Here is a 26,119-nt window from a genome sequence, read left to right on the forward strand (position 1 = left end):
CATCTCTGGCCTCTGAGTTAGATTACACTTGAATAGCTTTGTTTGGGGGTTGACTGTTAAGACTTATTTATTATCGTTTATTTTAATGTCGGGGAGCCCCCGTGACTGACTGCCATTACCCCATCCGTTTGACCGGGGCTACCCAAAACGTATGTTTTGAGTAAAACAGGTCAACACCAACATACAAACAAATGAATGCATTAATTTATAGATTGCTTTAGAACTATATAAGCATAGTGTCTACCTAAAAAGTCACTTAATAAAATTATCAAATGGAATAGTACTTACAGTGTCGAATGTTTTCCCTAATATTACATCAAACGTAGCAAAAAGAAAAAAGAAAAAAAAAAAAAGAACACGCCTTCATTTAATACCTATCACTCCTACAATGTTGTCGCTCACGAAGTTACTTTATCTGACAGCTGCCAGTAAGGTGCCATCATCTGCTTCTATTTACGACAAGTTTTTCACACTATATCGAACTGACCGGTGCTACCCCTCTCTTTCCTCCCGCTGTCCAAAGACTTATACTCCACTGCCTTAACTTGAACGACAAGCATGTTACCGAATTAAACGTCATTGGGTGCAATTTTCTTCAAGCTGATTGATTGATATAAAGTTTCCTTTTCAGGCGACACCAATATAAGACGTAAACCTAAGGTTAACTAGGGGTCCTAACCACATGAGCTCGTACCAGGTACCTGGATCTTGTTTAAAGAAAGTGCGTATACTAATTATACTGAGAGATAAATTCATTCACAGTAGGTTAACTGAAGAAATTGTTACCAACCAAGCATCGTGAACCTCTCGTGTCTTTATTTTTCTAAACGAGAGGTTCTAAACTAGAGTTTGCCAACGAGGAGAGACGACACAGAATTATTGTGACGAGATAGAAAACTAGACTGGGCTTTCCTTATACGAACAGACATGCTTTCCGAAACGAACCGTTTCTTTTACGAGACGACAAAAAACAGCCTTGTAGGCATCCCTAAACATATGTTGATTTTCTACGTTTTGCCTAGTAACAATCCCACTAGACGAATGCTAAAATTATATTTTAAACATATCTCAGGAAATTTTATTTTTCTTTATTGTTAATATTCACAATGTAAAATTGCTTAATGACTGTACTGCAGCTTGCTTAAATAAAATGTATTTTCGTGGTCGACCGTATTTTCAATACAACAACTAGAAAGCTTACACGTAAGCAATATTAAAAGAGAGAGAAACTAAATTATTATAAGGAACACAGTATAGTATATGTTCTGTTCATATAATATACGTTATTTACATTAGCACCGTGAATAAGCATGGAGCTGTACGCGAAATATGTACGTAATGATGTTACTATCTATTATAAATTATTTTGAGTGACTTTGGATAAATATTATATTTTATGGGAAGGGAAATATTTGATGAAATACTATTCCAGTTGAACAGTCCAATGCTCCATTTATATGTAAATTTAAATTAGCATCCCTCAGGGCATAATTAAATATAGTATTCCAAAATTAATGCAAAATGTTGTATATCAGAAATCCATTTTAAGTTGGTTTTATGTTAATTATTGCAGTTTCCTGTCTGCTGGCGGTTTAATCCGGTTCTGTTTATTTATTTATTTATTTATTACTTGTTTGTGTGATATTTATTTTCATGGCTTAAATTCATTTTATATATATTTTTACGTGACATTGTACTTATATTAATTCCTACGTTAAACTAATACACTGTTATTTATTTTTTTTAAAAAAAAAACTCATTTCTTCATTTGTTTTAATTGATTTGCAGATTTTAGAGGATAAGTCAGTGTACCGTGAAATATGCTCCACACCATTCGAACTGATATGAAAAAAGAGAAACATGGAAAAATTGGTCTTTGTTTATTGCAATATTCGATTTCTGTGTGAACTGTTCAAAAAAATTGGTCTTCTTCCATAAATATTTCTTTCATTGTAATAGAGTATTTTAAAGATAATTTGAATTGACAAAGGTAGCTAATGTTGTATAACCTAGTTTTTTAACTTATTGAGAAAAAATGTTGGGGTAGCTCAATGGTAGAGCCCTAACTCATATGTGTGGGTCTGCTGCTTCGATCCCAGTTTGCGCAAATGAACTTTGTGGTGGACAAATACTATGTGCTTGGGTGTTATCTGCGTTCTTGCGTTTCCTCATAGTATCTTCATTCCATCATTTCATTCGTTAGTATTAACACCATCTCCCTTAGCTTCGAAGTATAATGTAATGACTTTGGTAGAGTCAATATTGGACCGAGATTTATCCCCTTCACCAGTTTATTATAAAATTTGTTAAATGTAAAACGTCTTTGATTACAAAGAGTAATATAGTGTCTATCTTGTTATTATCCAGATGAGAGGAAATGGGTATTTGCATGGTGCCCCTTCTCTCACGGCACCTGCCGGTTCTGGTAAGTCTTGAAGGTTAGCCCCCTCAGCTCAAGGCAGCTTCGCGAGGTTTGGTTGTAGAAAGGACCCCTAGTCCAGTGCGACCTCAGGGCGGTGTAGGTGATTTAATCAGTTGGACGACTGATGCTGGGTCCCTAGGTGGTCCGCCTTTTATCTATCCTCTTCGGGTCCTTCCGTGAGGTCCGTCTTCTTTCGGCGATCCTCGGTGCCTTTCATGTCGGCTTTTCTTCTGCTCTTCTGTTTATAATCAATAGCACGTGTTGTGTTGACATGTGTTCTTGTCGTGATGTGGGGATCCTTACAATAATCATGGAATGTTAAAGTAGAGATTTTATTTGTAAAATATGTTGCTCAATATAATTTCTCAAAAAGACAGATTCGTAAACTTTGATTGTAGAGAAATCACAATTTTGATTTTTGGCATGAGAAATTCGGGTTCGATTCCCGCCGAGAGCTCATGTGGTTCGAATCTCCCGTTAGGCTGTAGGTCCGTGTCTTATATAGCCTCACTGCTGCAAGGGACGTTAAAATCATATTGAATCAAACAATTTTGACAGTAGTTAGCTATGAGTTGAAACTTCCTTCCCACTAAGCTCCTCAGCTGGTCATTGTCACATTGAATTTTGTCAATACATGGTAGTAATTCGTAAATATTAACAAAATTTCACTCGTTTTCAGGAATAGACTTCAAACGTACCCAGTGTGATTTCCCGTACTTAAAATCCACCTGGTTACCACTACTACTACTACCACTTCTACAAATAATAATAATAATAATAATAATAATAATAATAATAATAATAATAATAATAATAATAATAATAATAATAACAGTCGTGATTGTCACAATAAAAGAGAAGTGTATGTAGATTCGATTAAGTGCATAATGTATTGTAAACACGCAGTATGATACTCTGTAGATAAGTAGCTTGTAAATTCTTTGACCTTTTCACGAAACCATTGTTTTACGGGTAGGCTAAACTTGCAGGATAATCCTTTGTGTATTTTTTAACTGACAACAGCTGCATGTAAATAGTTGATTTTGTGCTTCGTATTGCATTGTTGTGTATACATTCAAAAGCAATTCTATGTTTAATGTGATTCGTGGTACATGAAGAGTGAGTCAGAGGGAAAAGAGACAGAGATAACATGCATTGATGAATAAATTACCAGTGTTGTCCTCTGCATTTATGGTTAAACTTTAGGCGTTCATGTAACATGGTTTCAGCGTCACCTGTCGGCCACTTGTAAAGCATGTATAGCTCGTTGAGTTGCTGAATTAATTTGCTGTTAGGTCCATACCATTGATAAGCATTCAGTTTCACTCTGAAAAGCGTTTTCAGCGCTGCGTAGATGCTACGTGGTACAATGTGTCTCTTGAAATGTTGCGTGAACGCGTATTTATAGAGAGGAAAAAGTGAGAGACAGATTTGGTGAGGACGGGAGCTAGGAACAGCGAAGAGATTTGGCATGTTTATTTCATTTGATAGTGTATTGACCTGTGTTAGTAACTGTAGGTGAAATTAGTGTCCGTTAGTGTCATCTAGAACTAGACTGCAATACGTGCATCGTTTTCTGTACGTTTTCATGGCTCGACTTAAGACGGAAAGACGGAATACTCTTAGTTTTGTCATAATAATAATAATCGCTCCAAAAATGACGCATTCATGGAAAAAATTTCACTCAAAAGCAGTAATAACACAGCTTCCTTGTAGGAGTGGGCTAAATACATAATTGATTATGCATATCATTCTTCCCTGACCAATCTTCCCTTATACAGATGCGGATTCATTCCCAGCTCAAATACCCATATTTTACTTTATAATATCTCACCCGTAACTTAATGTTTTCATATATCGTTTGAAAGATCTTGAATTAAGGTACAAGATCTAACATTTTTAGTCAGACGAACGGTTTAGGAGTTTTTGTGGCAGCAAAGAAACATCCCTTCTATTCACATTTTAATTATCACCAATATTGCTTTGCGATCTCACTTTTTCCCCTCAGGATTTCCTCGTTGCCCTTCCGTTCCATACACATAATTTTCTCCACACACATCTAATATATATTTCGAATGCTTGCTACCTACATCATTCAAGGGGTTTCCTTCTGAAATGCTTATTTAATTTTTTCTGTTTTTTCCTCTTGTTTGCCTTACCTCTTCATTTTTACTCCCAGCGTAAGAACACGGAGTTTGTAGCATTCCAGGTATATATATAGGTAAATACTGGCCAGATCTGAACAAAATTTGGTGGTCAATGAACAGTAGCATATGGTCTAAGGAATAGGGGTAGCTATAATTTGGTGGCCGACCTCGGCCATGAATAGGATCGGCTTGGCAACAGACTGTGTTCCACAGTTTTACACACCAGGAGCTTCTGAGTTCGACTCAGCTTGGCTTTTTCTTCATTAATAACAATACCGAAAAATAACTTATTACACTTGGTTCCCTAAAGACATAATTTAAATAGATTTTAAATTTTAAATATTCTGTACAGAACTGAGGGTAAACTCAGCTTTGCATAGCAGAATAATATGTCATAAGGTTGCAGGTTGTATCTGAATATCAGAACTTAATTAATTAACCGTAGTTGTCTAATGTAAGACTTGTAATTGGTTTGTAATTACTTTTTTTTAAAAATCCAATATGTACATTGCCACAGCTACAGAAGTTTTGTAGGAATAAACTTCCCGTGACTGTAACAAATTAACTAATTATTTTTCCTGCCTGAAGGGCGGAAGTGCTTTTCATTAGTCTTTCAGTGTAATGCATTTTAAAATATCGTTTCACAGGTTATGGAAAGACTAATTTTGAGAGAAATGATGTAAAGTGGAAAGTGTTTCCTTGCTTTTTCTGTCTTTATTATTTTTATTATTATTACAATAGAATTCTGGACTATTCCTCTCGCGAATGTTCGGTCTAGTTAAAAAAAATCCGTAATAGAATCAGAAATAACGTCTTGAGCGATCTAGTCGACTTCTAACGCCTTCGATAAAAATGTGATTTTGTCAAGAAGAAAAAAAACTACTCTCTCGACTTTTGCAAATACTAGGAACTCTTTTAAACGTATTTTGTTGATTAATCATTTATTAATGGACTGTAAAACAAGCTTACATTTCATGTTTGCTTATTTTAAAATTCTTGCAATTGAGTTAAGCAATAAAATTTATCTTATAACAGAAATAGAACTCCAAGAATAAATACATTGTACAGATTTTATGTTTTTTAAAACGTTCACTAGCTGAGCCTGTGCTTTCTACACAGCACATCATTCACATATTAGCATGAATCTCCTTGTCATTCCTCACAATATCTGTACATGTCCCTTTACAGACACAAATGAAAGACGTCTTGATAAAAATCGGCAAATGGTACCATAAATAGATTTTTTTCGATTAGTTTTTCAATATCTCGCACCGTTTGAAAGATTGAACCTACTTCCGGTTGGAGTTTCTAATTCATGTATGACCAGTGTTTTCTTTCTTCTTCTATGCAGTATGTAATAAGCAAATACATTACATACACAATTAATTATAATGTCAATGATATATGGTGTTCATTGGGCAAAACACTCCAAACAATAAAGATTCAACTTAGGCTGGAGAAATAGGTATCCTTCGTTTTTCATTATAATCTTGGCCATGAAAGACGCCTGAAAGGTATGTAATCCATGTATACAATTATGTTGTGTTGGAATGTATAATATGTAGGATATGATGCTTTATTTTTTTTAAAAAAGATTCAACACTTCCAGTGTATCCGTAAAATTGTAATAAAGAAACAATGACCATTTTTCAAAAAAAAAAAATAATTAGAACTGGACAATCTACGAAAAATTTGCAATCGATCAGTGAAAACGTCATCTTTCTAGAGCCTGTAGTTTGCGAGATCTCATTGTCGAAAAGATTGGCCACAAACATATAAACGTTCACAAATGTATAGTTTAAAAGAACTCCAAAGATGGCAGCACAATTCATTTGGATTGATTTTTGAGAAGGCTTGTTAAAATACAAATGCTTTGAACAAAAATTTAAAATGAAATAAACTTTATGAAAAAAATCTATTTAAATAAGTTTTTAAAGTACACATACTTTAAAATATTTGTCATTGTTAAACGTGAAATCACAAATAACCATAAATCAATTGTTTGAAATCAAAAATTTCAAGTTGGAGCTGAGGCGTTTTTGTTGTTGTTGCAACATTTTAATAGATAGATGCTGTACATAAAAAATATCTATATATATTGTTAGCCTATCCTAAGAAGTCAGAAAATATGATTAAAAGCAGGTTTTGGTATAAACAGTGTGTTTTTATTGGTATGCGTGGGGCAAGGAGTTAGTAATTAACTTCGGCTTGTCTGACTTTTTCGTCATCTGTCTTGCACGTTTCCCACATAGTAGCCCGTATATTTTAAAGTCTACGGTATTATTATAATGTTTATTTTAATTTTAATGAAATATATATGGTTAAGAACTAATATTTATTAAATGACTTTGCAAGCTTGGTTCTCACTATCATTTCACTTATTCAGTTGTTAACAGACATTTCTATGGCGTACTTGCATATATAAAGCCCAGTTGGAAAAATGTTGGAAAAGTGTTTTGCACAAGCAAGAATTTGGAAAACTGTTTTTAAAAAGAACTGTTTTAAACAATGTAAAAATATTAATTGATAGATCTGCAACAACATACATAGTATGATGTATGAAATGCGGGTACACTGTTACACTTTATTTGATAATTATGAACATTTCCCGGCAGAACAATGTAAAAACCAGAATTTTTCCAAAGTATTTTTTTCAGAAATAATCAATTTAGAAATAATCATTTTTACATCATCAATTCATGTAATTGAATTCTATAGCACCTGTTGATGGTTAAATGTATGACTAAAGAAGAAAAGTAGTTAACATTTGCTTTTATCTTAATTCTTTTTATTGTTTTTCGCTTTAAAATGTTTAGGAAAGTCGTCATTAAACATCCCTTGCACGTAAAATTATGCGAGCGTCATGACTGAATGTCCATTCTCGTTACAATTATCAGCATTATGTCATCGAGTCTCACAAGAACCATAAATATTTCTCGGACATGAATGCCACTTGAAAATAAGCGAGCAAGATGGCGATATCCAAATATTTAAGTGCCTTCAATTCTTCAAACTTCTTCTTTACCAGTGATAATCCTTACTTTTCCCGTATCGTTTGCATATATGTAAGGATTTGAGGACTTCTTCTTCTTGTGTGGCTAAGTAACTGAATACTTAACCTCCATTTTAGAAACTGTATCCGTATCAAGCAATGTAAGAATGCAAAAAACAAAGGTATACGACATTTCTTAAGATATATGCGATCACAAAGCTTTAAAAAAAAGTCTCTTTGGAATAAGATTGTATGTAGATCGTTGTTAGTTTCTCTAAGTGGTTTAGAAGACGCGTGTACATTAAACTGGTTCAAGTGTAAATGTTGTCTACTGAGTTTATTGCGTTTTACGTCGGTATGTAACATCGAGGTTATGAAGTGTAAGGCCTGCTATTAACGTAAGGTTCGAGCACTATTGACGCTTACCAACCTTTACTGTACTGTCCGTTCCACACCATAGTTTTTTGCCTGCTAGTGCTCTGGCCTGCAGGATCATAGCTTCAGTCCCGGCATAAACGTTTACTAGTACAGTAGAATAATTGTTCTTTATTTTTAATAATTTTGCTGAAAGTTTTCTTGTTACTTGACCTATTAATAATAATAATAATAATAATAATAATAATAATAATAATAATAATAATAATTTTGTAGTGCTAATATTAACAATTTTGAAACATGCAATAATATTTCCCGCCATCAAAAGATAATGCATGGGCTATTTACATAGTATGTTCATTATTTTCTCGTTTCTTTTTCTTGCTGTGTTTTTTAATTATATATATTGTTTGTTTTATGAATAGGTTAATGATTAGTTGTTATAATAACAATAATAGGAATATCAGTCTTTACAATTCATTTTAAAATATCCCCTAGCAAGCGGGAATTTTAATTAATAAAACATTGATTGTACCATCTTCCTTTTCATTTTGAGTTTATGTTATGAAAATAAATACATGTTAATTTTTTTCTTTTTAAAAAAACGAGTTTTCTGTATAACTAGATTATTATTTGCATTAGAAATTCCATAGCTTTTTGTTCTTATCTTAGTTGAGGAAAGTTATTCATAGAATTACGAGTAATCACCCCTTTCAGGTAAAGCTCCTTTGTGGCTAAGCGGTTAGCGTATGCGCCTTTGGCGTAGATAAGCCGGGTTCGATTTCCGGCGGGAGGTCATGTGGTTCGGATTCCACGTTAATCAGTAGATATTGTCTCATATAGCCTCGTTGTTGAAAGGAACGTTAATCTCAAAATCAACTGAACCCTTCCAGATAGGAGCGCAATAACAAACATAGGGCCCACCCTGTTATCAGGGCACACTGTATTAATATGTTAAAAAATGGATATTTTTTATGGGCTTTATCAAATATAAATTTTCTTCTAACCTCTAATAGTATCAAGTTTCGAAAGAAACATTTTCATAATTGACATTATCATTTTTAATTGTAAATACACACAATACTGGAATTGGTGCTCTTAGTTTCTTATGTAATGAATTTAAACATGTTTTTGGTAAACAAAATGTTCTCATATTAGTCTCATTAGTACACACTTACAGTAAGTAAAACCGAATCTAAACTCAACTTTAAAACAAGAGTACAAGGTAATTAAAACTGTTTGAGTAATAGTTTATTTTATTTTCTCAGAAATCAGATCTTATTTTAGATAGATTAAATTTACTTCTAAATTATATATACTGACCAAAAATGTAATTTAATATTTTAGTGTGACTAACGTGGAGCTTGGATTTCGTTAATATTACTTTTGTCTTTGTTTCGTTTTCCTGCTGTGACACAAAACCTAGAAATACTCGAGAGCCCGTTCGTCTATGAAATCTTTAGTCGTTAAACGTAAAGTTGAAAATCTATTTTGAAAATGTAACTTTTTTTATGTAGTTAGCAGTCAATGGAATATAAATCAGCTAGCTTACTATGTAATGTTTAATGGGGTCCTGCTCCATCTGAAGTTGGGTTGGACCCATTGGCAGGATAGCAAGCTGGACCAGTCTGTCTCTACTTCCAGGAAGATGAATGGTACTATTATTATTGTGTTTCGGTATATAACTAAATGGTGAGAGCGTGTATTTTGGGTTCGGTTCATGTGTCTAACCCCTATCTAGAAAGGCAGAAAGTCGTCTTAGAGCTTGTTTCTGACTATAGCTGTCCACCAATTACAATGGAATTCCGAGTTTCGATTAACCGAGGTATTGTGTTATCCGAGTTTAATCCGAAGAAACAAACGAAAATTTAGAAACTAATCCAGTTACAATAATCAGCAGTCTATAGGCTTTTATTTCAGCAAGAAAGCAAACAAAGCTGGCGTAAAGATAACAACTCTTCCCGACCTTGCCGCAATTGAACAAGCAAGCTTTAATTGTTGCATGTCTTGAGTTTCAGTTTGAGAAGGCAGTGTCCTACGTCGAACAGCAAAATGACATGGCACCAGCTGACATTATAATGTTGCTACGTCTGTACAATATAGCGCCCAAAACAAGACAGCTTAATACTATGAAAGAATTAAAAAAAAAAACTAGTTTTTGTGTATGCTAAACAGTATTTCATTTGTGTTGTTTAACCTACGTACGTATCAATATCAAACCGCATTTTATGTACTGTCTGTCTAATAAAAATAATAGAGAAATAATCAATAAACAACAACAATAAATACTGTACAAAATTTTCTACGTACCCATCCGTGTTAACCGAGTTTTTGCTTATCCGAGTCAGATCCAATCTACGTTAGCTCGGATAACCGGGACTTTACTGTACTATGCTCTGGATTTTTGAAGAGGTTTAGTTCCTGGAAAATCACCTGAAACACTATTTGCGTACTAACACGCTATGGTATTTAATGTATTTATACAAATACTCTACTACTGTAGTATTGATATGAAGTTATCCAATGTGCGGATATTATTGCTGTTTTACGTAAAGATATTATGCACGTGTGCAAAAAAGTATGTGAATATGTGATTGAACTTGAGGACCAGTATTCTGTATCCCGTTGGAAAAGTACATCGACGTCCTCGATAGTAACCACTCATAACACAGTTGAAATGTGTAATTTGGCCTGTGATAGCCCTACATATGATCTAACTTTTCAAAAATGTTTATTAGTATTATTATTTATCTAAACGTCTGTTTATAAGCAGGGAGCTGTTTGAGAAATGGACCTCTGCACCTTAATGGGAAATCTGTACTTCTACTCGGAATCAAAACTAAATCTACTACATTGTAAGTAAACATATCCTTATATAGTCAAGCACTATCTGAAAATGTTCGTTCCTGGCACGGAAAGAATAATTTTTATGCAAAATATTAAAAAATAAAGTACTGAGCAGAATAAAAAACGATAAACAGCACCGAAAACCTTGATCCTGTACGAAGACCTTGGAGAATAGGCTATGGAAAGTATTAGAACACTTTCTACCTGAACGATAAATATTTCAATGAAAGTGCTACCCCTGTTATGCAGGCAACCAACATTGTTCTAAATTACGAAGTGTTGCCTAGTCTATTAGAGGCTGTTGTAAAAGTGTACCTCTTCACATTCTCAAGGAGGTTAGCGGTGTCTTATCCCGCAGAATTTTTTTCCAGATTGTAAGTCATAGCAAATTTAGGCGAAATTGTTCCAGGCGTTTGATGATGCTTGATCATTCAAACACATACAATGATTTATATATACTGTATATATGTGAATTCGAGTTGTTAGATAATGTTCAACAACCCCAAGTTGTAGCTCAAGACCGTTCACCAGATCAGAAACGAACATTAACCATGAGAATGTTCCTGTGATATTGCGCAAATTAATTATGGAAGGAGTCTCATCTGAGTAATTCTTTACGAAACCTTTGAGAGATGATTATCTCACAGATGAGTTTCGTAATTACTGTAGAATCTGAAATTGCCATGATTTACTGATGGAGATAGTTTCATTTGCAACTATATATTTGAAGATAAAACGAAATCTTTCAATTCAACACCCTTGAAGCTAGAGACAGATGAAGACCCTTGAAGTTAAGTGAGTAATGATGGAAGAATTGGTGAAATGAGATTGTGGGGTGAAACTGATGTATCCCAAGAAAATTCTCGGATGCAGTGTTGTCCACCATAGATTTACTTGGGCAGGGATCGAACCAGGGACTTCACGTAACAGAAATAAGCGCTCTACCACTGAGCCACCTTGCTTGCTCATCTATATGTTTGATTTTCGCTCTTGGTTAACCACCTATATAAGAAATTTATTGCGGTACACCTGTACTGTTACTCTTCATATGTAAAACTAATTTTTTGTTCTTCGTTTAATTATATATAACTGATTATATATCGTACGCCATCAACAGAACTCATTATATTTTGACAAAATGAAAGATGGATCGTGATATACTTAGTATGCATGTGAAACACTTTTCTGTGTCGATGTGGTTCCTGAACAATCGACTATCAAAGTTGAGATTTTGAGTCAAATTTTGGAGATATTCCAACAGCTGCTATTTATAGCAAGAATTAATATGCTATATGCTATGGAAATAAATGTGACAAGTCTATGAAAAAAGTAATTTGGGAATCAGTAAATCGAGAAAATAAAGATTTGCCAAAATTTATTAAGGATGATTTTTGTTGGGAATCGAGAAAATTCATTACTAGTAAAGGTTTAATTTTTCATCGGAATTAAATTCATTATATTTTTCATGATTAGCAAAAGAATCGAAATAAAACAAATGTTCATAGAAAAACTCATTCATTTAAAAACTGTCAACATAGCTTACCTACGAAAGAGTGCATAGGATATCTGTTTTAAAACATCTTAATTTTTTTCTGGTTAACGAGAAAACATTACAGAATACAATACAATCGATTTAATCAATATGAAACATATACATGTATATAATAATAGAACGAAAGAAATCGTTCAGTGTAATATAATACGTCATTAAATGAATTAATAAATCATGTTGAAGAGGCAAGTAGTAACAATGATAATGACGTATATTGATTGATTCATAGCTGCATATGATTGGGAATAATACAGTTCGTTATCCAACTCGCTATGAAATGGATTTCTGATTGACCTGACAAGAATAGATTAGCGATGCTACTTCTTCCATATTACTATGCATTTGTATGAATATTCATCATTCTCATTGCATAACAACAAGGGTACTAATCTCATTAATTTTGACATATTCATAGTGTTAACTAGTTGTATTTGGAAATTTCATTGTTTAATAAATATGTCATTATTTGAATCATATATCATTATTTGCTATGAGCTTCTAGTGTGTCTTTAAAGGTGGACATTATAGAATAAACATTGATTTTTTATTAATTTTTCTTTAATGTTATTTTTTAATTAAAAATGTTAACAGTTGTAATCTTGAGAATTTTTATTAACACACAAGAGATTTAACTTACAAATGACAGAAATTACCAAATGGAATTATTCGTAATGAGACTTTTGAAATAACCTAAACAGGCTCTAAATCCATTGATACTAATTTTCTCGTGAATTTTTAATCATTTCGTGATAAATTATATCAATATAAGTAAAACAGCCACTAATTACAAAAAATATTTTTAAAAAAATACAAATGCTGACGGTTCTTTTGACAGATTTTCTGTTTAAATATAGCCAGCAGAACAAGAAAAAAAAGGAAAGAAAAGTGGTAAAATAAAATTATAAAGCATGTACAAATATCTACCGTAACCAGAACAAAGTTTTCCCTGCTGTTTCCTTCAGTTACAGTTACATCAAAAAAAGATCCTGCTTATGAAAACAAACACCAGGATATATCTTTATGAATCTAATGAAATTTTATACCATACATTCGTGTTTGGACTCTAGAGAAATGATAGTAATTACATGGCTGTACATCATCTCAAGCGTTGATAAATAAGAATGGCGTATAGCTTTAAAATGCTAAAAACACATCCGTTATTCGTCGTAGGATTTAATCAAACAGACGTTAGACAATTTCTGAACGATCACCTGACATGCTGCTTGTGTGCAAGTTCATTAGACATCGACATTGTTTACTATAGAGGATTCTGGTGCTTACCTTTGGCGTAAGAAATCCTTAATTCGATCACAGGCCATGTGAGTTTATGGTGGACAAAATCAATTCCGTGTGTTTTGTAGGGATTCTCCCCTTACCTCACACGTATCATTTCACTTTCATTAATCATTCGTCCCATTTAGCTTAAAGAGTAACCGTGGAATATTAAATTGAATGGTTTCATTCCATTTCATTTTTGAAGGGCTCTGTGGGACACGGAGCCAAACTGCTGTGCCGCACATGTTCATTGGGCTACGAAGCGGTCGTGTGAGCTGGGGAAGTAGCTGTATCAGTCGTTCCTCGAAGAAAGCTTGCACATTCGGTAACGTTTCATTGTTCTGGTGAAATTATGACCAGAGTTATCTGAAGTGTATGACCTTGTCCTTTAAGTCTTTTCCTATGTAGCTGTCTCTAGTGAGGTTACACATTGACGCGTCACAACCTCACACTTTTCTTCGTCTACTCTGGTGTTCGACAATGTGCAGTAGCAGATTGCATCCACCATGATTGCCTCTAACATGTATACTACCAACTATGTAGTTGAATCAGGAAGAGTCGTCCAGTTCGAGAACATGACCGTCGTCGACTTAGCGCGCCATGATAGTGTTCAACGCGTCTGTTGTAGTCTGATGCGTTGGTGGTTCTGTGTAAATAGAAGTCGACGCAAAAGCATGTGTGTCGCCAACCCAGTGTTTAGCAGTCGCTCGTTATTCCGTGCCCCAACATTATACCAACACTGTCTGACAGCGCTCCATACAGTAGAGACCTGCACGGGCCGGGCTTGGGCGGGCCGACTCTGTTATTTCTTTGGGCCGGGCCGGGCTTGGGCGGACCGACACTGTTATTTCTTTGGGCCGGGCCGGGCCGGGCGTGGGCTGGCCGACACTGATTTCTCTTCAGGTCGGGCCGGGCTGAGGCCGATCAATTGCAATTCTTTAATAATTATTGACTTTCGTTAAACGATAATTGGAATAAAGCCAAACGTTGAAGAAGTGTGTCCGTGAAAAATGTTACAAAGAATGCAATAGCTATTTACGGTTTGTGTTGCTTAGCGGCTCCACTTTCACTATAGAGGATTGCAGGCATTATGCGGTAAATTGAGCTCTGACCTTGACCTTCACTGAACCCAAAATATGGCAAGAAGGGGTGGGAATGTTTTGCCTGTCGCTAAACAATATTGCCATCTTCACTTTATGCTAAAAATAAATTAAATTAGATTTTTGTTACAGGAAATGGAGTATTTGTTCTCTCGATGACAGGCAAAGTTCTAGCAGGCAATGATACTATTCGGAAGGCAAGCGTCAGGTTGTGAACCAAAGTTTAGAAAATGTTTCTGAGGGTTAGGTCAAATTTAGTACTAAATTTTGAGAAAGATTCGCGCTCGAGCTAATTTTTTAAAAAAATATCGGGCCGGGGTCGGGCCAAAAACTTTTAAAATTTATCGGGCCCGGGCCGGGCTTGGGCCAAGAATTTTGAAAAACTTATCGGGCCGGGCCGGGCTCGGGCCGAAAATCTCCAAAACTTTTCGGGCCCGGGCTGGGCCGGGCCTAGGTACGTTCGGGCTGGACTGGGCTCGGGCCGAAAAATTCGGCCCGTGCAGGTCTCTACCGTACAGACAACAGTGTCTGTATGGTCTGTCACGAACATGATGGCAAGAGGTCTGATGTCACGTGCTGTAGGCAGCCCACTACCTGAACGTTGCTGTGTACAGTTCTCTTTTGCCAGTTATAAAGGTAACTAAGAAATTTCTGTCGCTTTTTTTTTTTATGGAAATCGGTGTTCAATTGGCCCTTACACCGTGAGTTGAATGCGAATGGAGATAAGGTAAAGGTCAGTTGTTGATGTGGGTATATTCAGCATACTACCTGGTTGTGGCAGTTCAGTTACACCGTGAACTTGTGTAAGGACAGAGTGAACATGGAACCTCCACAGAGCGTGATAAGGGTATGCATACTGTACGAGTTCAAACTGAAGTCGAACGCTGCTGCTGCGAAGTGGAAAATATGCCAGGCTTTTGGTGATTGTGTCGTGAATACGCAGACAGATCTTTTGACTAGTTTAAGGACTGTGACGAAACACTCGAAGACGCACTACGGTGCCGAAAGAGCAACATATGTAGAAAATGAAGATCTTCAGACAGCAATTGAGGCGAACAGCGGCCAGACACGTGAGAAACTGGGACTACAATCCATTGTGAGTGTAGAAACAATTCGGCAGCACATCTATCAACTTGTGAAGCAGTACAAATTGGGCCGATGTGTCCCACATGATTTGACTCCGGGTGCGCGATGGCTCAGTGGTAGAGCGTTCACCTTCGCTGCTTCAGGTCCCTGGTTCGATCCCACCTCGCGCCGGGTGCTCTTTGTGGTGGACAAACACCGTGCTCATGGGTTTTCTCGGGGTTCTCCCGTTTCCTCCCACTTTCTTCATTCCACCATTTCACTCATATCATCATCATCACCGTCTCTTTTAGCCTAACCGGCATAACCGTGGGACGTGGTAAAACGTAAAGATTTCATTTCATTTTCATGATTTGACTCCGGGCCAAAAGGCAACACGAGAAGACACTTGTGTTCCTTTACTGTCTCATCTGAGGCAGGAGCCATTTCTGGACAAGATGTTGGCATGAGATGAGAAGTGAGTCCTGTACAAAGCTCCATGGCGCCGTCATCATTGGTTAGAATTCCATGATCCGGTCCAAACCAGCCGAAACCAGCACTGCACCATAAGAAGGTCCTCCTGTATTTTTCATATACTGCTCGCGGCATCGTGCATCGGGAACTGCTACCAGCTGCTCAGAGCATCAATGCAACTGTGTACTGTCAGCAATCCAGCGATGTTCAAGAAAAACTCAAAACTCTGGAGCCAGCACTTCTGAATTGCTAAGTGGTCCTCCTGTTACAGGACAACGCTAAGCCCCACGTGGTTAGGATGACTCGGGACACCGTTCTACACCTTGGGTGGGAAACAGTATTGCATCCACCATACTCCTCGGACATTGCGCCGTCCGATTATCACCTGTTCCATTCCTTGGACAGTTATCTTAGAGGATGCCAGTTCAAATCCCCAGTAGAGGTGCAAAATGCACTTGATAGTTTTTTTCGCTTCACGTCTCACCAAGTGCTACCGTGATGGAATCCATGACCTTCTAGAACGTTGTCAGAAGGTCGTCGATGCTGATGGAGACTATTATTGATCTTCCAGGTACGTCTTAGGTGACATATCGATGTTCGAAGGTAGTGTGTGAAAAAGCGACAGAACTTTCTTGTTACCGTTATACTTTCACACGCGCATCACAGTCGTTGAAAATTGTGCTTGCACGGGCACCAATTTCGCAATAGAGAAAGCGCCAAGCTGCAGTTTTTCTGCATATACACTGTGTTTCTCCCAACATACTTTAGTGGGAGGGCTATGCACCATGCAAGTTGATTCCATGCCTTCCTTCCCGGAGATACGATTAATTAAATTGCAAAGCTTCTGCAGGACATGTTGTTTAGCAAGTGCTGTATCAGTTTAGCCCTTTCACATTTTGATTTTGTTCACCTGGAGAAAATTTCCTGAAAGAAAGAATGCATATACATAAAGTGAAAACAAAACTATTCGAAGATAGGCTTCGTATTTAAAAAAAAAAATGATTTCGATGTAATAAAATATGTCTATAAGGCTTCCAGTTGTCATAGTTTAACCTCAACTTGGGAGTTTTCGTGTAATGAAATAAAGAACAAATTTTTAAGGCATTTTTTGTAAAAATAAATAAATAAATAAATAAATAAATAAATAAAACTAGATTTTGATACAACATGGAATATATATTCTTCGACATTTCCGAGTAATCCCCATTACTTGAAATTTTAATCGGGCAAGAGTAAGTATATTAATTGTTCTTAAGTTTCTTCTTCACGATAAATTTCGGAAAAATGTTTCGATTTTCACGAAAAAGTAAGTTGTTTTCTTTAAAAATATAATAATTACCATTATTGTTTGATATTGAAATTAGTGATAAGCAGAGTTAACCGTATTTTTAGGAAACATGTTTAATGCCAACTTTCGTTTAAAAAAAAAATGTACGAAACATTCCTCAAACCTGATGTCACTCACCGATTTGACTGTCAAAGATACTCCTAGGAATGTTGCATGAACTCTATACATACTGGACTTGTAGCATGACAGAAATTACTTTTTCTTGTTTTACAAAATTCTTCCTTATATAGAAACGGTGTAAGTTCTTCCTGATCTCTTTTCCTAAAATTGTTTTTACACATGTCAATATGAACTGTAGCAAAATCGGGAATGCAAGAATGTGGCTGCTTACGAATAATCTCATTACCTACATTTATACCTAAGTAGTGACTCTGCCCCTGCGTGGGTCTGAGTTTTCGATATTTATGTACACATTGCCAATAGCCCGAATCATCTTTTTTTTTTTTTTTTTTGGTTTTATTCAGACGGAACTTTTAATCTTCATAATCCGACAGTCTTTTCCCATTCATGCTTTCAATAAGCTGAAATTCATCCATTTTCCGATCAGAGGACCTGGCAGGATTAAAAAGTAGTAGATAGGTTAAGGTACTTGACTAACATGATATTAAATTACTCACTTTTTGTTTTGGTAAATAGGTGCTAGAGTAATGAGATTAAACGAAAATTAGATATTTTATGATGCACTAAACAATATGATTTTGGTAAGAAGCGCGGCAATTACTACTCTTTCAAGTGCATTTAATGTGTTGTAATGTATGACAGAAAATTTGTTGGCGCTAAAATTGCCATACAATTCGTCGCCATACAAAATCAAAGAACGAAAGCGTTAACAGTAATCGATGCAAAATCATATCATGATTCGTATTGGACCCTTCGGCCGTGTTTCAACATCACTGCTATTATTATTAAGAGATGGAATCTTTCTCCTCCGTGTTTTCTTTTCTTTTCTTTTCTTTTTTTTTTTAAATCTAATATACAAAGAAAATGTTACGATATATATAGGTATTAAGTTTTATATAGTTTTTTAAATTTTACTTAACGTTTGAATTCATTTTCAGTAGAGAAAATAATTAAAATAATCAAGAGAATACTGAAACAATTTTCAATTCATGTACTTCATAGATAAAATAATGATAATAATTAAGGGAATACTGGCACGGTAAAGCCAGTAAATTTTACGGGCGATGAAATGGGAGCTCACAATGAGGAAAAGTCACATTCGTCATCACAAAGGATGAAGTTGTCTGAACCACGCCCCCTTTTCGAGAAGTGAAAGGATGGGAACCCATGTAGTGGGTATAAATCGATATGGTTACCAATTGTGTGCAATTATCAAAAGTTTGTAATTCCTTTCGTTACCCTATCTATGCTGCATCAATGTCACAACATTCAATGAAACGGTTGATCTAGTTTCATCTGGAATTATGTATTTGTAGAATTATACAATATATAGTCTACTAAAGGTAGAATTATATACAGTATCTATAGTGAGATGGCTATGTGCGTATATGAGTGGAATTCATCCCATGATCTTCCTGAGAAAAATGTTCAACTCACTGGCTTAACAGGAAAGGCAATTTCTGGGGTTGCTTACCTTTCCTCTAGCCGCTTACAGCAGCATCTCAGATTTCCAATTTTTTGAGAAACACCAAACTCTAACAGACAAGCAAAGTTACCATTATATTTATTCCACTATTTTTTCACCATCATTTACTTGCATCTATCGCTCATCTCCTTTAGCTCACAGAACATAACAACAGCAAACCTTATATTAAATCTTTAATTTCATTTCAATTATTTAAGATAGTTGGCCAAACATGCGTAATTAATGTTGGCGTATACTGTGGCAGTTGGCCAAACATGCGTAATTAATGTTGGCGTATACTGTGGCAGGAATATTAGAAATACTTGTGTTGTGAACAGTGAGTTGTGTTCACAGTTTAAGTGGACATGCAGTCTGCCTTTCAATGTAACTTACGGGAAAGGAAAGAAACTTGCTCTGTGGAGAGAAGTAGAAGAAGAGGAAGAAAGAATGAGAAGGGGTTTTCGGAAGGAAGCATCTGGTGATGAGACGAAATGGAGATGGCGCTGACATTACTATTTCCGGATTTCGCATTTGAGGAGGACGTGAATTGAGGAAGCGTGAGTGTAAAATAAGCAGCCACCGGAGTTCCAGGCTGTGGTCGTTGGCGAGCTATGAATGTTGTACGTGCAAAAAGGAGTTTTTGGTTTTGGTTCCTCCGTCCGACGTCATGTGCAGCTGACAGTTGGGAGAAGAGAAGGAGAAAGAGAAGAAGGGTGCTTCTTCGAGCCTGGCAGGCATTGAGGCGAAACACTACTGTATATACAGTCCACCATATTTCCTTTTTCTGCTTTTTTGCTGTTACCATCAGTGCCTGCTTGAAAAACATAACACTATAGGCCTCTCCCGTTTTTACTAGATGAATTGATGAGTGGCTTCTTTCTTTCTTGTACGCTGTAAAAACAATCAACAAAAACGATCCTTTGCTTTCGAGTCTTGCGTAGTTGGAAGTAAATAGTAAAAGATAGCTTTCATTTATGGAAACAGTTTCTTGAATCCGATCACTGATTTCTGTTGTAGTGTATAGAAGTAAAGGTGGTATTATGAACCCCTATTTTGTTTTTCGTATTTTAAAAATTGAAATTTTTGTAATTAAAAATTGTGATTTTTTGTTTATTTTTTGAAATCAAAACTTCAGCTACAATATTTCATAAAACTACTGTTAAAATATGAAACCTTTTGAGCATTTTTAAGGATTTGAAGAAAATTTAAAATCAAAGCAAGTCATTTTGAAGAAAAATAAATTGTGCTGGCAATGTGAGTCTTAATAAAAATAAATATTATAATTGGTTTAGAAAAGTGCATGACAAACTTATCAATTAAAAAAAAAAAACATTTTATTCATTAGAAAACCTGAAAAGAAATATATTATGAGGTGAAAAACGATCAGAAACCATTCATTACAAGACCATTGAAAAAGTTATTATAAATCGAATGGGAAGGGCTATTAAGAATAAATTGAAAGGTTCACTAAGACATCATTTGAAATTTTTTTATGAGATTTCCTGTGCAATATCTATTTGCGAAAGGTACAAGTATAAACATCTTTCTGGCTTCCAGCACAGTTGTTGTGTGCCCATATTTTGCAGATAACTCATTGCTATCACAATTCTCGGTTATTTGCCAAACATTCTCTGGCAGAATAGACAAACTGCTTCATTGTCTGGATTTTCACTATGATTGCTGTGTTTGACAATGAGACATATTGCCCAGAGTTGATTCTTATTCCTTAGCTGAATCATCAAGGAACTTCATTTTTACAGTTGTTTTCTTCTAGTTTGAATATTTTTTTTTTAAGTAGGCTATTAATCATATGCATATGCATACAGGGAAGGGGGGAATTAACTCATTGAAAATTGTTTATAACTTTAACCTTTTAATACTTAATCAATTTTCATGAAACAAGATACATTTTATTCCTTACAATAGTAGAATGTATTACACGAAATTTAATTTGTCATTTCAGACTATGGCGCTTGATACAAGTAGAGATGGTGGCAAAGTGTGAAAGGACCTCGCGCCTCGGTAAATGCAAAAATCATTTTAAAAAATTGCCATTCGAAGCTAATGGACACAGGTTCTGTAGCGAATATTAAGAGACGGGGTCGCCCCTCAACATTCAGGACGGAGGAAATTGTGTAAGTGGTTCAGAAAATGTTCACTTGAAGACCCTCTGAAATCACAGAGGCAGGCATCTCGGAAAAGTGGTGTAACACACAATCCGAAAACACACAACCCAACACACAATCTGAATAATTCTGAAAGAAAAGTTGAAGTTTTGCCCATAAAAAATATACTACTGCCAGGAATATTCGCCGAAAGACTGTGGCTTTAGTATCATGGGTTGAAGTATGTGAGATGATGCTTGCTTGGTATAAAGACCAACGGCGCGGCCCCGACTTTCCAAAATTTATGTGGGTGCATATCAATGGCGAGAATGTGTTACATGTTTTCAGGGGAGTCTAGATATTTTTTCATTGCTTTCCTTTTAATTAAATTCTTTTATGAACACTTTCATAAATACCTGTACTCGATTCCATTCACAATATAGTTCCATTTTTTATTGCGGGAACTGCCTTTGACTAGGCCAGCGACACGCAAGGAAGGGTTAGTGTGTTGCTTGGTTGCCGAACTCATTTGAAACAATTATGTTTTAAAGGTTAGAAACTTTAACTTCCATCTCAATGTTTTAATTGCTTATTATTTTTTGATAATGCCAAGTGAGAAATATTTATTTTGTTCCTATCAAACTAAAAATCTTGTACGTGCGGCGCACCCAAAGGATTATTTGTGTGGGTGCTGGAGCCCCGGAGCTTCGGCGCGCATGATAAAGACTGATCCGATATTTTCGGTAATATCAGGTAGTCAGATGAAACCGTGTTTCATGTAAGGGGGTTTGTTAACCAGCATAATTGTTATTATTGAGTACGAGACAATCCGAGGGTAGTTGTTGAGAAAAGCCAATATAGCTCAAAGGCCACAGTATGGTTCGGCATTACATCCTCGAAAGTTGTGTGTCCATACGTGAGTAATGGTGATGCTTATGTGGAATTTTAGCAATGCATAATAATTCTACCATTGTAAGGAACAAAAATGCCTTTTATTTTATGAAAATTGGTTAAGTATTAAGAAAATTATAAATAATTTTCAATAGGGGGTAATTCCCTCCCACTTCGTATGTTTCCTTTCCCTTCAGACAATCCTGGTCTCTTTGTTTATTTGTTTTTTCTTCATCAGCCAAAGTTTTGGGAGTTCATATATCAAGCATTCTGGGGAGTAAGTATTAGAACTCTTGCGATATTGGAATTGGAACACTCATAATCAATCTTTGAGACTTTCAAAGACATATAGCACGAGTAACCTTTAAAACATGTTTTATCCATTGCAGTAATATACTAGCATGGATATAAATGATTGAGCACTGAAGGAAAACACTAATGTGTCAAAGTTTTCAGATCAAGAAAACAAAACGCGTTCACTTGCTTACTGCAATCCACAAGGACATTCGAATCATCATCTCAGATGAGCAATCTCTCTATTGGTTTGAAGTGGCTTTCCATTCTTCCCTATCCTGGGCCAGACTTTTAATTACTGTTCTTTCCCACATTTTGCATTATTTTGTTCATATATTTCAATTGCGGCCTTCCTCTAGATAGTTTTCTTTCTGCAATTCCCACCATAACTACTCATGTTATTCCCCCATGTCTCATAATTAGATTGTTTGAATTAGGTGATATATATATACACGATTATAAAGCTGAATAGAAAAGAGAAGAAAGCATACGTAATTCAGATGTGGAATTTATGATAAATTGTCTCAACCTTCTAAATTGTATTAAATTCTTTGATTTGTGTGAATATTATCCATAAGTAGTATGAATAAAGAATATGGATCATTAATTTTATTCTTCCCTCTCGATATTAAAAAAAAAAAATGTATTTCATTCTGGATCATGGCATTCTGTGGAGTTATTACTGAAATACTGTATTTATTTATGAAATATGAATAAAATCGTTTTTGAAATAATCGTTCTAATAAAAATCACTCCTATTAGTGAATTCGAAGAAGATGCATTATCTCATATTGTATAGGTATTAAAGATATATTGATTAATGAAATGTGAAAAAGTCATTAACTCTGGTTCAGACGAACAGCCTCATTTGTGTATATTTTTAGTTCTTGACTTGCAGATCAATCATCACATGTGAATAACATTTTGTTACAAATAATAATCTCTATGTTAAGTTATACTACCAGTGATAACTTTGTTGGAATGTATGTAGAAATGTATTGCTTATTAATTTATAAGTTTTACCAATAATGAAATTAATTTTCCTTTCTTTATTTTCAGGTGAGTTCATTGTGTACAGCGAAACATTTCAACAAGAAGCCCAGTATGGTAAGGTTACACTTTTATCACATCCATGAGCGTTTATTTTAACCGGTATTGCATCGCAGCTTGCTACACAAAATCGTAGAATTGCAATGCGAACGAAAAAATTCATCTAAAAATGCGATGCATCTGTGATCATATATATATACCGAAGTGAACTACTTTTTTTTTTTTTTTTTTTTTTAACAAGAAAACAGACTAATATTATTTTTCTTCTTTTGATCTTGTATAGTTGCGATAAATCTCTCGCAAACTCTACGTTTCCCTTTAGGTGTCTCTGGTTCTTCATAATACATACCAATCACTATACATTGGACACCATATTATTGGAGAATACAGTAAAATTAACTACAAAGAGACTATGTGTACTTTGATGTGTTATGGTATATGGAAATAAAGCGTCTCCATGGAATGTCGAAATTCGAGACCTGAGCTTACTTTTCAGAAATTAGATACTAGCGGAAACATGATACTTTAGAAGTACTCTCTTTTCTGTCCTCTTGTTTCTATTCCCGTTGTAATGTTATTTTGCTACGTCGTCTTCTTTTTCACTGAAATGACGAAAGAAAAGTGTTCGGTTTACAAGTGTTAAAAAAAGAAAGATAAAAGAAAAACAGACTTGATATGGACATGATTTGACTAGTATATGAGTTAGGAAATTAACATTTGTGTAAAATTTAAATAACGAGCTCCGTGGGTACATTGAAATCCTTATACTAGCTGTAGAATAACGAAGTTAGTATACATTTAACAAATATTAATTATTTTCCTCTGTTTTGCTTTTCGTTATCGTTCGTCTTTGTTATATACAAAAAATGGTTAACTTTTATTATTTCATATCCACGTAAGACAGTAAAACAAATAAGTAGTTCCATTGCTGCCAAGAATGCTATACAAAAATTGTAGATTTCAAGTAATTTGTTCTGCAAATATCAAAATCTAGAAATAAAAAAATAAATATAATAATGAAAAGCACTGATATATAATTTAGTCGTGTCTACTAAATACATGAACATTGATTAATTAATTAACGGTTTACTGCTAAACTTATCATAAACTTGAAACAGGTGAGCCAGGCAGTATACCTATGTGTTTATAGATGCTTCTAAATAAACTAATAACTGGTTCCAGATCTTTTGCTGTTATAGGTTAGAAATTTGCCTGCACATTTTATGACGTCATAATAATTGGGAATTTCTGTCTTACATGAAAAGTCCTAGAAAGAACAGTCAGTTCATTTAACGATAACATTATTTACAATATGTGATCAAAAAGTATTGTCCGTTCACTCTAGGATGGAAGATTGTTTACAAACAACAATTGTAGTGCGAGCGTCAACACCTTGCTTCTCACCCCCTACATGGTAAATTCATGGTTGCCAGGCACATGAATCGCCGAACCGAATGTACCTACTTCTGCACAGTCATAGAACAATTGTTATTACTACATAAATTGCTGCTTTTGGGATGGCTGAGATATTAACGTTATGACAAATCGAGTTAGTTATTATGTAATACAATCTTACATATAATGCACACTCAATTTTGTACAAGTGTTCTTGTTCGAAAGTGTGCGAAAACCTTGTACGCCTGGCAATATTGGAAGCATGCAGCTTGTATTGTAAACAATAAACAGAGAAAGCGAACACCGTTAGGTTCGCTGGACAGTGTTGTTTTCATGATAAGGCGACAGAAACATCTTGCACTGATTGTAAACAGAGGCTGGGAATTTCGATGCGAGTATAGGTGGAAATATTCTCGCCACATTATTGCCTGTTGGTGAAGCTTTGCAATGTTGCAAACTGCCAAGTCTAGGATTTCATACTAATTGAACGAGCTTTGAGAAGGATTAGTATGATGCAATAATTATAAATACTAACAACCATAGACTTAAAATATTAGGAAATAAAGCATGCTGCTGTAAGAAGAATATAATACACATTAAATTACGTGTTCAAAGTACAGTATAAAGCGAATTTTCACATGTAAATATTTTAAAGCAGTACGCATTTACCCTGTTTGGGTGCCCTTACCAGACACTGTCCAACACACAAAAAAAGGCATTAAAATAGATAGATCGAGCGTGGGCATGAACCCATCTCTGGCTGGTATTCCTTATTAAGGTTTTACTCAGTCCCACGAGGTGAATGCCTAGACGATAGCTTCTGTAAGGCAGGGGCGGATTCAGGACGGACTTGTGGGGAGGGCGGTGGGTTTTAGTACTGCTACTTAGAGCTACTTTTAAGAGCTCCAAACTCTGGGATGGGTTTTATTTAAATATATAAAATAAGAAAGTTTCCTCTCCGGGGGGTCCTGATCGTCCCCTGGACCCGCCACTGCTGTAAGGCCACAATTGGGCCAAACGCTGAGGCCCCAGAATTGGCGGGAAATATATTACGCCAGAATGTTGCCAACACTTCCACGAATATTATGGTGGTGGGTTCCGATATCTCTTTTTCGTTTATATGTGTTTAAATTCATTATGAAGTAAATGTAGAAGTGATTCTTTCATTCTCTTTCTTTCTTTCTTCTCATTTTTCTCATCCTCGC

The 26,119-nt window shown here is 35.3% G+C and overlaps 1 long non-coding RNA gene across 1 annotated transcript in view; it reads left to right on the forward strand.

Annotated features, from left to right (window-relative positions):
* The window catches only part of LOC145679733 (uncharacterized), a 503,930-nt gene extending 480,289 nt beyond the window's left edge, over positions 1-23,641 (forward strand). Inside the window, exon 3 of the long non-coding RNA XR_014130514.1 lies at positions 23,529-23,641. This is a non-coding gene — a long non-coding RNA (uncharacterized LOC145679733). The remainder of the gene's footprint in view (positions 1-23,528) is intronic.
* The last annotated feature ends 2,478 nt before the right edge of the window (positions 23,642-26,119 follow it).

This window comes from Thermobia domestica, chromosome 2 (assembly GCF_964235325.1).
Source record: "Thermobia domestica chromosome 2, izTheDome1.hap1.1, whole genome shotgun sequence".
Classification (NCBI taxonomy): domain Eukaryota; kingdom Metazoa; phylum Arthropoda; class Insecta; order Zygentoma; family Lepismatidae; genus Thermobia; species Thermobia domestica.